The sequence below is a fragment of the Carcharodon carcharias genome, chromosome 3, assembly GCF_017639515.1.
Source record: "Carcharodon carcharias isolate sCarCar2 chromosome 3, sCarCar2.pri, whole genome shotgun sequence".
Lineage (NCBI taxonomy): Eukaryota > Metazoa > Chordata > Chondrichthyes > Lamniformes > Lamnidae > Carcharodon > Carcharodon carcharias.
The window spans coordinates 26955893-26969973 of record NC_054469.1 but is presented as its reverse complement, the minus strand read 5'-3'; the positions used below and the strand labels follow the sequence as shown (position 1 = coordinate 26969973).

General features: G+C 41.8%; 1 protein-coding gene across 5 annotated transcripts in view; it reads right to left on the bottom strand.

The window, feature by feature from the left end:
* galnt11 (UDP-N-acetyl-alpha-D-galactosamine:polypeptide N-acetylgalactosaminyltransferase 11 (GalNAc-T11)) overlaps positions 1 to 14081 on the bottom strand; it is a 199747-nt gene that overhangs the window by 151979 nt on the left and 33687 nt on the right. For 2 of the 5 annotated variants that reach the window (XM_041183554.1, XM_041183556.1), the window contains exon 1: positions 10436 to 10540. The exons of the other annotated variants lie outside the window; for them this stretch is intronic. The gene's annotated coding sequence lies outside the window, so the exon portion shown is untranslated. Of the gene's footprint in view, positions 1 to 10435; positions 10541 to 14081 lie in introns of those variants that run through there. 5 annotated transcript variants of the gene reach the window in all.

Here is a 14081-nt window from a genome sequence, read left to right as displayed (position 1 = left end):
GCCAATAATTATTCCTCAATCAACATAAGAAAAAAACAGGTTATCACTGCTTAATTGGCTGTAAAGCACTTTGTGATGACCTGAAAGGTACTATATAGAATCACGGAATAATTACAGCACAAAAGGAGGCCATTCAGCCATGTCTGTGCTGGCCCTCTGAAGGAGCAATTCATCTAGTGACATTCCTCTGCCTTTTCCCATGGCTCTGCAATTTTTTCGTTATCAGATCATGATCCAATTCACTTTTGAAAGCCTCAATTGACCCTGCCTCCATCACAGGCAGTAATTTCCAGATCATAACCACTCGCTGCGTGAAAAAGTTTTTCAAGTTGCCGCCAATGCTTTTTTCCCCCAATTACCTTCAATCTGTGCCCTCTGGTTCTCAATCCTTCCACCAATGGAAACAGTTTCTCCTTATCTACTTTGCCCTGCGCCCTCTCATGATTTTGAATACTTCTATTAAATCTCCTCCTAACCTTCTTTTCTCCAAGGAGAACAGTCCTAATTTCTCCAATCTTTCTGCATAACTGAAGATCCTCATCCATGGAATCATTCACGTGAATCTTTTCTGCACCTTCTCCAATGCTCTCACCTCCTTCCTAAAGTGTGATGTCCAGAACTGGATACAATATTCCAATTACAGTTGAACCACTGTTTAACACAGGTTTCATCTAACTTCCTTGCTTTTGTACGCTATGCCCCTATTGATAAAGCCTGGGATGCAGCATGCTTTAATAACCACTCTCTCAACCTTCAATAATTTATACACCTCTACTCCTGCAACCCCTTTAGAATTGTACCATTTATTTTATGTTGTCCTCCTGCATTCTTCCTACCAAAATGAATCACTTCATGCTTCTCTGCATTAAAATCCATTTGTCATTTGTCACTCCCCATTCCAACAACCAGTCTATATCCTTTTGAAGTTCTACACTATCCTCCTCTTGGTTCACAATACTTCCAAGTTCGCATCATTCACAAATTCTGAAATGGTGTATAGGGCACAAAGGTCTAGGTCATTAATATTTATCAAAAAATAGTAGCGGTGCTAACACAGATCCATGGGGAACTCCACTAAAACCCTACTCCAGCCCAAAAAATAAACGTTCACCAACGCCATTTCCTGTCTCAGCGAATTTCACATCCATGTTGCTACTGTCCCTTTTACTCTATTGGCTCCAACTTTGTTCACAAGTCTGTTGTGCAGCACTTTATCAAATACCTTTTGGAAGTCCATGTATGCCACATTAATAGCATTATCCTCATCAATCTTCTCTGTTACCCCATCAAGAAACTCATGTAAGTTAGTTAAACATGATTTGCCCTTAACAAGTCCATGCTGATTTCCCTTAAGTAATCTGCATTTTCCCAAGTGACTATTAACTTCATCCTAAATTATCGCTTTTAAAAGCTTCCCCACCACCGAGGTTAAATGCAAGTCTTTTTGGATCTGGACTGTCAGCTTCCAGCATCAAGCTCCAGAGACAGACAGATTCTATTGAAAGAGTCTAACAATGGAGGAGAAGATTAATCACTGAAAGCAGGCCGAGACTTCTTCAGAATGGAATTCAAAAACACAAGACCAAATTTATGCCCTGTACATTGCCATCTGCATTTCTGTTATAGATTCTTATCCAAATGCCATGACTAGTTTCTATAAACTGGCCACTTCGCTTACAGTCTGAAATCTGTATCTTTCACTTTTTGTTCTTTTTAGAGATAACCTTTCTGATCAACATAAACTTATGAACAAAATTCCTGGCACACAATTTGGTAGATACGAGATTTCAAAATACAAGAGGACAATGAGTACCAGAAAAAGAAAGGTGAGATGAAAATGAGAGGAGATCTCATTGAAACATATAAAATTCTGACAGGGATGGACAGACTGGATGCAGGGAGGGTATTTCCTCTGGTTGAGAAGTCTAGAACAAGGGGTCACAGTCTCAGGAGACAGGTAGGCCATTTAGGACTGAGATGAGGAGAAACTTCTTCACTCAGGCGGTGGTGAACCAATGAAATTCTCTACCACAGAAGGCTGTGGAGACCAAGTCACTGAATATATTTAAGAAGCAAATAGATACATTTCTGGACTCTAAAGGTGTCAAGGGGTATAGGGAGAGCACAGTAGTACAGCACTGAGATAGCCATGATCATACTGAATGGCAGAGAAGGTTCAAAGGGCTGAATGACCTACTCCAGCTCCTATTTTCTATGTTTCTATATTTGTTTCATCAGATCTTTCCCAGTATCCACAATTTCCCAGTTGCCCATGTAAGGGGCAGAACTGTCATCTACCTCCTTAAAAGAAAATGTTGGCCGGGGGCAGAGACTCCCGCACACCATGTGTTCCCACTACTTCGGCTCCAGTAGAACCCAGCAGATCAGTGGGGCCAGTAGGGAAGGAAGTGGATGTATTTGAAAATATTTGAGGATCTGTCTCCTTTCTCTGGTACCCAAGGCCATGGTCAGATCATAGTCAAATTTCCCCACAGGGGCCCCCACCCTGTCCCCAATCCCACAACTATCCAAACGATACAGCACTACCGGGAAAGAACTTTTATTCGTTGTCAGACTGGTTCAGCTAATCTTTTATAGTTTTCCCTCCTGCACCCCGCCTCTTCCTTCCCCACTTTATGGGTGGGCTTTAATTTCCACCCCCTCTGGCAAGTTTGTAAAAAGGTTTGGGGGTGGGGGGGGGGGGGGTGCAGGGTGGCAATCTGCTTCAATCAAGTCTGGAGTGGAAAGGCTTGCAGGTGGCCTTTCCAACCGGAGACTAATTGAGGGCCACACCTCGCCACTGCTGGTATTCAACCAGCAGCAGATAGGGGACTTGCCGCTCATTAAATGGACTACCAATGGATCCTTGGCTCACAGGCACTCTGTGCCCAATCCAGCGAGCCACCCCCCTGCCCTCGCTTCCGAAGCCCCTTATCCCCCACATCAGTGACTCTCTTCCCGCAGTGCCCAACTCACCCACACTCGCCTCTCAATGACGCTTCCAATAGTGGAGAGGTGCCAACCTCTGCTTGGTTGGCAGCTCTCGGGGCGGGATTTCTGCCCCAGGGGAATTAAATGCCTGAATGGAATTAAATAGCACCAGGCCTCTGAAGAAAAGCGACATGGGGTTCCTACTAGCTGTAAGTCTGTGGGTAAGACACCCATCAGCCACATTAAATCATGGCCTATGTTTTGGCATTTTGACCATTTTTTTCACAAAGAAATGGGGGAAAATTAGAAGAAATTTAGAATTTAATTCAATAATAACCAACTCACTCCCATTATATTGGGAAATCTCTGGTCTCAGGCACCCAAGGGGGGGTTGTTTCGTCTCGAGTTTGGGGTCCAGATGGGATTTCTTTAGGGTTTGCCTGTTTCCCTAAGAATACTGCCTTAGACTGTTATTTGTAAAAACCATTCTTATTTATTTACAAATCTATATACATCTCAGTGCTCGACACGAGGTTGTACTTCTGCTTCCCTCTAGATCGTGGTTGCTTAACATGTGACATTACATCATAGTTACATCAGTATCAGGTGCTTCTAATGTTAACCATTCACACAACATTTTCCCCCACCATCTTTATCTCAACATGTGCATCCTCCTACAACTGCCCCCAAAATCTCAGACTTCACAGGGTTAATCTTTGAGGTGCTTTGGCCAATCTCCCATATCTGGTCCTGATTTAATTTTAAGGTGGAGGACAGACTGCACTCTCTTGTCTTTCAATAGGAGTGTCTTCCACTTGATTGGCTGTGGAGTTTCTACTAGTTTCTGGTTCCTTGTCTCTGTCTGGATCTAGATAATAAGTCCAAGGTTCCATTGGTTTCCTTCCCAATGATATCAAGGCTCTTCAATTCCTTCTGATATTTCCCTGGTCTGTTTTGATTCTATAAGATCTCGGCTGTTACAATGCCTTCTTTTTTTGATCTCATATCCACATCCTCTACCTGATCTGTAACACTTGTAGCACTTTCTTGTCTCTGTGCCTGAAGTTGAAGTTACAAGCTTGACTGTCTCTTTGCTGCTCTCCTCATGCTTCCTAACTCTCTCATAATCATCTGTGGTAATGTTAGTTTGCAGTTTTTGTTGGAAGTTGTGTTCGCAGCCATCTTCCCATCAATAATTCTGACAGCTTGAATCCGTTTTTTAGCGGTAAGGTTCTGTGGTTAAGAAGGACTAAGTTAGTATCTTTGATCTTTTTCATTAATTCCTTGATTGTTCAAGCTCCTCTTTCTGCTTCTCCATTCAACTAAGGATATCTCAACGAACTACTCACATTCTTGCTCCTATTTCTTATGTTCCTATGCATGAAATCATATTTTCGTATAAAGCTGTGGAACAGCATGTTAACAAACTGAGAACTGCTGTCTGACACCACAAAGTCCAGGACACCATATGTTGCAAGGATTCTTTTCAGTGATGTAATGGCTGTCTCCATTGTGATGTGCAGTCTACTCACTTCAAACCAAATGGAGTAGTAGTCAATGACGATGATGAAAACTTTGCCTTTAAACTCAAATAAATCAATTCCACACACTCCCACGGAGGAAAAGTGGAGAGTGCCAGTGATTCGCTTTGGTGTTGGCTATTCACTGCACATGTAAGGCAATTCATGATTAACCCTTCAATGGAATGACTAGTGTCTGGCCACCAAACTGACAGTTGGGCTCTTGCTCTGCATTTCGCTATCCCCAAGTGAACTTAATGGATTTTCTGGAGAATTTCAAGTCGAAGTGTTTTAAGGATGACTAATCTGTTGTTAAAAACGAAGATATCATCAATGATTGAGATGTCTTGTCTGTTTGAAGAAATGGAGTATAAGTCAGCCATCCAATCTGGCAATACTCTTTTATTTGGGTTATTGTGCTTGCTTAATCACTTGTAATCTCTTTTAGAACATAAGAACACAACATTTTCCATGGCTAAGTGCTTAGTAATGAGCAAAGTGTATGCTTCCACTTCCTCAATAAAATTTAAATCTTCCAGTTTGACTCCTCCCACTGGAATTCTTTATAATGCATCTGCGTTGTTTGGTACTTCTCTTGAACATACTCGGTAAATGAATCATATCCCATCAGTCTAAAACATTGAATTCTAGATGGCATTTTTGCAACATCCTTTAAGTTAAGAGTAACCAAAGATTTGTGGTCAGTTTCAATCTTAAACCTTAATTCAATTACATCATCAGCTTATTTCTTGCAGGTCTATGATGCTGCTAATGCTGCTTTCTCAATGGCTGCATACCTTTTCTCTGTGTCTGTGTGCAAGATCTTGAGGTGTAATGAATTGGTTTTCTTTGTCCAGCTTTTTGAACTTGAAACAACATTGCGCCCAAGCCAGTATGTGATGCATCCACTGCTACAATTCTTGGCAAATCTGGATCATAGTGTGCTGGAATTTCTGGTGAAATTAGGAGATTTTTGATCTCGTCAAAAACTTTTTTCTGGTCCATGTTCCAGCACCACGGTTGACCTTGTGTCAACAGATGTCGTAACGGCTCATTGATTCCCAGCAAGTTTGGTAGGAACTTGCCTATTTGATTGACCATCCCAAGCAATCTTTGTATAACTACGATACTTTTAGGCTGTGAGAACTCTCTAATGGCCTTGGTTTTCTGCGGGTTGGCAGTAATTTCCAAAGCTTGCACAATGTGGCCTAAGAATTTTATCATAGGCTTTACAAATTCACATTTGTCGTTTAATGTCAAACCTGCTTCACGTAGAACTTTGAGAACTGCTCTCACTCAACGGTCATGTTCTTCTCTCGATGAACAGTGTATGAGAATGTTGTCCATATGGCATATGACACCTTCCATGCCTTCCAGGGTCTGAGACTTTGTTTTTGGAATATCTCAGGTACATAAGCAATTCCAAATGGTAAACTGTTAAAACAATAACAACCAAATAGGATGCTAAAAGTAGTTAGTAATCAGGATTCTTTGTTCAAGGGCAACTGCCAAAGCCATTGTTAGCATCTAATTGTGTGAAGAGTGTGCTTTTTGCTAATTTGGTGACACTGTCTTCCACTGAAGCCATCAGGTGGATCTCGCCCTCTACTGATTTGTTTAATTCGGTCAAGTCCGCACAGATTCTGGTACTGTGACCATTCCAGAACTTTGTCAGTATGGTTACTGAAGAGATGACCCCTTGTTGTACCATGTGTTCAATCTCGCTCTTGACTTTGTCTAAGATGGGGTGAAGGACCTTACTCGTGGTAAAGAGACATACAGGCTTAGCATTCACCTTTATGGTTACATTATATTCTGTCTTCAGCTTCCCTAAGCCTGAAAGTAGGGATGGAAATCCCTTTCTGGATAAATTACTGGACTGCTCATCAACGATTTCATCAACCTTGTAAACCACCACAAGGATGCTTTTCTGCTCAATAATGATGACTACTAGTTCTGTATAACATAGAGAGGTTCAATCATTTCTTTATCCTAGTATCTTAATCTTGCCAAGTGTTGGCCTATTACTTTCAGTGTAGTCTCTGCTGAACCTTGCAACTGGATGGAGGATAGCTGTAACATGATATTTTTAAGCCACCTTAGTTCATCAGATAATGCTGAAACAGCTGTGCCAGCTAGCTCAAATTCTGAGAGATGGCCATCAACTTCTAATTTCATGCTCCAGTCTTTTCTGTTTTGTTAATTTATCCTAAGAACGTTATTTGTTTTTTTCTGTAGCTCTTCAACTTTTTGAATTTGATTTGGCCTTGTTATTTTCTCTTTCTTCCGGTGAGCTACTTGTATTTTAGAGCGGCAGAAATTTTTTAAAGTATCCAAACTTTTCACAGCTATGGCTGCTCCCCCTACTGGGTATTCTTCCAGCTTGTGCAAGGACTTTCCTGCCACACCGAGCGCATCTCAAGGTGGTGGTTGGCATACCTTTTCTCGATTTCACGGGGTTTTGCTTCATTGCACTCTTTTTTGTCCGACATATTGAATGGCTTCATTCATTTTTTTCCAAGGGGCATCAGTTTCCCCATGAACAACCACTCTGTTTAACTTCCTAAGCTTGGTCTGTCGCACTATTTGTACTACTTTTGTGAAAGTTAAATCTTCTCTCATTTTTAAGAGGTCTGAAAGGATTTCATATAAGACCTCAACCACTATATGATCTCGTATTAATTCATCCCAGAGAATCCCGTAGTCACAATTATCCAAAAGCCTATACAGGTCATTTATGAATGAATCCATGCATTCAACTGGATTTTGTTTCTTGTTAAATTTCACTCGCTCAATAATCAAATTTTTTTGGACACTGAAGTAAACATCGAATGCCTGGAGGGACTTCATTGTATAAGCTTGAAGCCCCGCCGACTCCCTGTCTCACTATTACATCATCTGCAATCGCTCCTTTTGCATAGAGTAAAGTACTGGCCTGATCTTTTTGTTCCTTCTTTGGCAAACCTAAAACTGTTCTCTATCTGGAGATACAGAACTTTCTCCAACTGTCCCTGTGTTGAACCTGTTGCAAGCACTCCAATGTAGACTCCATGCTTGTGCTAAGATCTGGATCTGTTGCTGCTTCAGTATTTTGCCTTGTAAATTGTTATCTGTACTTGCTGCTGTCTGGACTCTGGGTCTTTTCCATGTGCCAGTTTCCATCTGATACACCCACAATGCTCCATTCTTAGGTGAGTCTTTAACCTTTTTTCTTCTTGTCCTTTTTCCAAGAGGTTGTAGGTCTTTCAGTTCTGCAGTCTTCACTTTTTCTGGGTCTTTTATGCTCTGTCCACTGCCACCATGTTTCATCTTAAGTTTGGGGTCTAGATGGGGTTTCTTTAGGGTTTGCCTGTTTCCCTAAAAATGCTACCATAGACTGCTTTTCATAAAAGAACACTCTTGATTATTTACTGATCTATATACATCTCAGTGCTGTACACAATGTTGTACTTCAGCTTCTCTCCAGACCACAGTTACTTGATCAAGAGATATGGAGATAGTGCAGGAAAATGGCATCGAAATAGAAGATCAGCCATGATTTAGTTGCATGGTGGAGCAGGCTCGAGGGGCCAAATGGCCTACTCCTGCCCCTATTTTCTATGTCCTGTGATCTGATGATACAAGGCGCATCTTAAACTTGCTTGGCCTTGGATAAAATACAAAACTCAGGATGTTTCCCTTTTAATACACAAAAAAATTAAACATCAGCAAGACCACAGAGCAGAAGTGCTTTGTTCCTGTGCAATTTAAATAATCTCATCTCTCAGCATGTATAATCAGTGCAGTTATCCGAAATACCAGTCAAAATTAGCTTTTGCCATCACTAAATCAACAGACAGCGACACCAGTGAAAATAACCCCTTTAAATCAAGAGGAAAGTGACAGTGGAGAAAATTACACAGCGCACCAGCCATCACTGGATTAATTAAACTGACCAAAAACTTGTGCCGACAGCTTTCAAGCAAGGACTGTTAGGTAAATTATGTTTGTACTTTTTAAATTACACTTGTCATGCACTGTAAAACTCAAGATATAAAGGGACAGAATTCCATTTTCCTTGAAAACCTGGGTTATAACTCAAAAAAATGAAAAAGGTCTTATTCAATCCATCTTCCTGAAAGGGGACCTATATAACCCTAATTATCATAAAATACGGCATATAAGTCGCAGCATTTTTTTATGTACATCAGGAAAGTAAATTAACGCTGCCGGTCCATTAGACAGGCGACAACTGAAAATGCACTGCACTGTCATGTGATCCATCAATTTTACAAAGATTTCGAATAGACTTTTAATTAATTTTATACCTATATGTAAATTGTGGATGATTAACACTAGGACTAACTGATTGGACCTGACAGCCAGGTATAATTTCTATGGCTTAGATAGACATAATGGCACCTAAATGGTGCACATTGTTATTAATGCACAAATTGGGCAGCATCTCATGGTGATGAAGAGACACCCTAAGAATTGCGAATCGCCACAGTTGTTGGCCAATTTCCGCCACTCTGCCCTTAGCTTCACAAAAATGGTATCTCAGTCTTAACCTTCCTGGGACTTTTCATGAAGTCACTGCATTTGCTCATTAATTACACATTAAACTTACAGAAAGTCTAATAACTATTAGCAATTACCATTTTAACGATGTGATAATTATCAATAACTGTTAATCAAGAATTCCTGTACAGGCTGAAGAATAATAAGTACGAAGTCTGATTATTTTAGTTCGGCTTGAGAATTGGTTTGAGATTTTTAAAAATAAAAACTTTTAAATCTTTTCATTTTTTTATTTGTCCTTTTTTTTCTTTTCTTCCTTAATAAAATCTTTATTTCTCTTTCTGTATCTGATTTGACATCGAATTTACCCTCTTTCTCAGACCTCTTTCTGTTCATTTCTCAGTCCTGAAGTCTCATTGCAAACATAAGGTTTGTTTCATTGTATGCTTAAGATCCCAGATGCCCTATCACACATCACCATTTTGAGCTTGCACCTCCAGCAACTTCTGGGCAAAACAATGTTAACATCTAAGGTAAAAGTAAAATACTGCAGAAACAAAAATAGAAAATGCTGGAAAAACTCAGCAGGTCTGACAGCGTCTGTGGAGAGAAAGAGAGAGTTAACATTTCGAGTCCGTATGACTCTTCTTCAGCCTAAAGAGAAGTAGAAATGTGATGGAATTTATACTGTTAAAGAGGGGTGGTGGGGGGTGTGGAGCAGGGAAAGCATAATAGAAGGTCAGCGATAGGTGGGGGCTAAGGAGAGATCGATAAAGATGTTATGAACACAAGACAAAGGGAGTGTTAATGGTAGTGGTGAAGACTAAAGAAGGTGTTGATAGTGGCATTAAGGTAAGAGAGCAGAATGTGTTAATAGCAGAACAAGGGTCAGCACTCTGTGAAAGAACATAGAACATAGAACAAGTGACAGAAGGCCCTAATATTAAAATCTAAATGTGCACTCATAAGTCCAACTAAAAGAGCACACCAAAAGAGGTCCCCATTCCAGCAAAACCTGAATTTAATTCTATATAAAAACCACTTACCACCTCTCAATCCTAATATCAGTGGTCATTAATAATGTGCCAACTGCCGAAAGTTAATTTCAAACCATGACATGCACTGCTTAAAAAGTAAACTGCTGTATGGATTATTTTCGAATATCTAGAATTTGATTCCTAACTGGTAGCACAGTGAACAACCTGGAAAATTTGTTTGTCAGAACACAATTACTGCGACAGTAATCTTTACTTTTCTAGTAAAGGGAAACTGCCTGAATGAAAGCCCTGCTGATTTTCATCACCTGACCAAAGAGCAACATTAGCAAAGGTCTGGGCAAAAAACCTTCCAGGATTTTGCTGGTGCCCCTCCTGCCAATTTGACCAAACTCAAGTACTAATAATTTCTGTAGAAATGTTAACTGACCGAGGAGACAGCGTAAAAACATTGCATTAACTTGAGGGAGCAAAAATAAAACAACATACCAAGTTTTAAATGGAAACACATCAGTCAGTGGAGATGCTTCAGTGACAAAGCAGTAGACAATTTCTCATATCATTATAGTTGCTTCCAAACCTAACTGATGGAAGGACTCAGAGATCTGGAGTTCCTACCTCAGTGGTATCTGGAAACTCTGTGTAATCTTACATTCACAGAAAGCTATATGTCTTATCATTTTGACACAGAGCTGCATTGGCCTTGAAGGCAAGGAAATTCAGAACTATTTTACTCGTCTGTACAGCCAATAGAGAATCGACAAAGCCCAATATCTATGATCATCAACAGAAAGTATTAAAAAACATAGCTTTAAAAATAGGCTTCAGAATCTACTTAATGTGCAAATGCTTTTTGTCCAACTGTACAATATTTCTGGAGCCCAATCATCTTGCTTGTGCTTAAAACCTACACAAACATCTTTTTCAAATCTGCCGTTGTAGCTGAATAAAACCTGACTCTTATTGGGTAATTCTTTCCTGTGGATATAATTTTAGTGTTGTAAACATATCCACCACTGTTGGCTGTCAGCAACATACCCACAATGTCAATAGGTACAGTCACCACCACTGACACCGACCATGTTTATCATGGGCTGCCACCCATATCATGTAATTAACATGTACCACTATCATAGGAGTCAATTGCACATGGCACCACTTATAATGTATTAAGTGTGTAGATTACTGCGGGCAGCTCAATAAGTAACCGATTTAAAATGCTATGCTGATTTCAGGCAAAGTTACATCTTCAAGTAGTTTCAGTCAACTGTTCGCACTTTGATAATATTGCAGTTATTTTAGTGATGAGATTCCTGAAGCAGGGAGAACCAGCTTGCGGCTGGATGAACAGTAAACAATGATAAGGTTAAGTTTTCAAGATAGATTGCAGGGCCCAGAGTGAGAGCAAGTGTGGGGCTGGGGAGAGAGTGGGACCAGGAGACCCAGAGTAGGAGCAGGGCTGGGGGGAGCCAGAGCAAGAGTGGGGTCAGGTAGAGCAGGGCTCACTGGAGTTTGTGTGTGTGTGCGTGTGCGAGAGTGTGAGTGCGTGAGAGAGTGTGTGCAGTGTGTGAGAGTAAGTGTGCATACATATGAATGCGTATATGAGTGCGTGCGTGAGAGTGCATGTGCATGAGAGTGCATGTGCAGTATGGTGAGTAAGTGTGCATGCATATGAATGTATATATGAGTGTGTGTGTACGAGTGCGTGCATGAGTGTGTTTGAGAGAATGAGTGTGTGTGTGTGTGAGTGTGAGACAGAGTGCGTGTGAGACTGTTGAGAGTGTGTGTGTGTGTGAGTGCCTGTGAGAGAGTGTATGTGAGTGAGAGTGTGTGTGAGAGAGTGCATTTGTGTGAGTGTTTGTGTGAGAGTGAGTATGAGAGTGAGAGAGTGTGAGAGTGTGTGCATGAGTGCATAGGTATGAGGCTGTGAGTGCATATACATGAGGTTGTGTGAGTGCGTATGCATGTGGTTGTATGAGTGCGTGTGCATGAGGTTGTGTGAGTGCGTGTGCATGAGGTTGTGAGTGCGTGTGCATGAGGTTGTGAGTGCGTGTGCATGAGGTTGTGAGTGCGTGTGCATGAGGTTGTGAGTGCGTGTGCATGAGGTTGTGTGAGTGCGTGTGCATGAGGTTGTGTGAGTGCGTGTGCATGAGGTTGTGTGAGTGCGTGTGCATGAGGTTGTGTGAGTGCATGTGCATGAGGTTGTGTGAGTGTGTGTGCATGAGGTTGTGTGAGTGCGTGTGCATGAGGTTGTGAGTGCGTGTGCATGAGGTTGTGTGAGTGCGTGTGCATGAGGTTGTGTGAGTGCGTGTGCCTGAGGTTGTGTGAGTGCGTGTGCATGAGGTTGTGTGAGTGCGTGTGCATGAGGTTGTGTGAGTGCTTGTGCATGAGGTTGTGTGAGTGCGTGTGCATGAGGTTGTGAGAGTGCATATGCATGAGGTTGTGTGAGTGTGTATGCGTGAGGTTCTGAGAGTGCGTATGTGTGAGGTTGTGTGAGTGCGTATGTGTGAGGTTGTGTGAGTGCGTATGCGTGAGGTTGTGTGAGTGCGTATGCATGAGGCTGTGTGAGTGCGTCTGCATGAGGTTGTGAGAGTGCGTCTGCATGAGATTGTGAGAGTGCGTCTGCATGAGATTGTGACAGTGCGTCTGCATGAGATTGTGTGAGTGCGTCTGCATGAGATTGTGTGAGTGCGTGTGTGTGTGAGTGCATATGCGTGTGTGTGAGTGCATATGCGTGTGTGTGAGTGCATATGCGTGTGTGTGAGTGCATATGCGTGTGTGAGTGCATATGCGTGTGTGTGAGTGCATATGCATGTGTGTGAGTGCATATGCGTGTGTGTGAGTGCATATGCGTGTGTGTGGGTGGATATGCGTGTGTGTGGGTGGGTGCATATGCGTGTGTGTGCGCACGCGAGTGCATGAGTATGTGAGCATGAATACAAGTGTGTGAGCGTGCGAGTGAAAGAGGTGTCTCACTTCCAATCTCAGGGTTCTCATTCACTCTTAACCCCACACACCAACACGCACTTTCACCCACACTTACAGCGGGCCAAGGTGAGTAAGTGAGCACCTTGAGACTGGGAGTGAGCCAGACAAACAGGCACCCTTACACACTCGGATGGTCATCATTATTCTTGCTTTTAAATGATCAATTTATTACTTTGACATGTCTTTTGCTCAGCAAGTTATTTCATTTCATACTTCAGGTTTTAAAACTTTATCTTTCCGAAATTTGCTCATTGCTCCTTGAATGAGAAAAAAATGGAATGAGGCCCCCCACATGAAAAAGTTGGACAAACCTGACCTAGAAAGATATGGGAACACTTCCCCTTACACGTTTCCCTCCAAATTACAGACTGACTTTATCCCTGTTCCTTCACTGTTACTGGGTCAAACATGTGGAACCCTCTCCCAAACAGCGCTAAGGGTTTACCTACTCCACACAGAAGGCCGCTCAGCAACACCTTCTCAAGGGCAATTAGGGATGGGTGATAACTGCTGGCCTTGCAGTTATTGCCCACATCCCAAGAATGAATTAAAAACACAGACTATATCAAAAGGTGAGATGGGAGACTTGAAAATCTCACACCTAGCCTTAAATTACAGTCAAAACAGGTGTGAAAAAGGTGGGCAGCTAGATTACTCATTTAACAACATAATCAGGAGCCATTTTTAGGTCTGTGCCTCAATTCAGAAAGCTGAACTGTCAGTATGAAGTCTGCTTGTAATTAGGTAATTTGGACATTTTTTGGGAAAGGAATCTTGGGCAACAATCCAACATAATTTCCAGCTTGTTTTTACTTTTAAACAGGAACTTAAGTGTGTGTTATTGGAGCTTAGTTGAAGGTGTTATTTTTGTGCTAGATGGGAGGATACATGCACTGAGAGAGCACTCCGCTTTTTAAACAGTGTCCTGTAGACTTTAATAAAACATCCTCTTCCCAGCATAAGAGAGGAAGAGCTGCGCCACACTGCTCGGCATGGATGGTCCAAGATGGCAGAACGTGTCAGTGGAAAAAGCTTAGCTCCTCAAACAGCACAGTCCTGCCTTCTGTGTGGAGTAGGTAAACCCTTAGCGCTGTTTGGGAGGGAGTTCCACATGTTTGACCCAGTAACGGTGCAGGAATAGGGATAA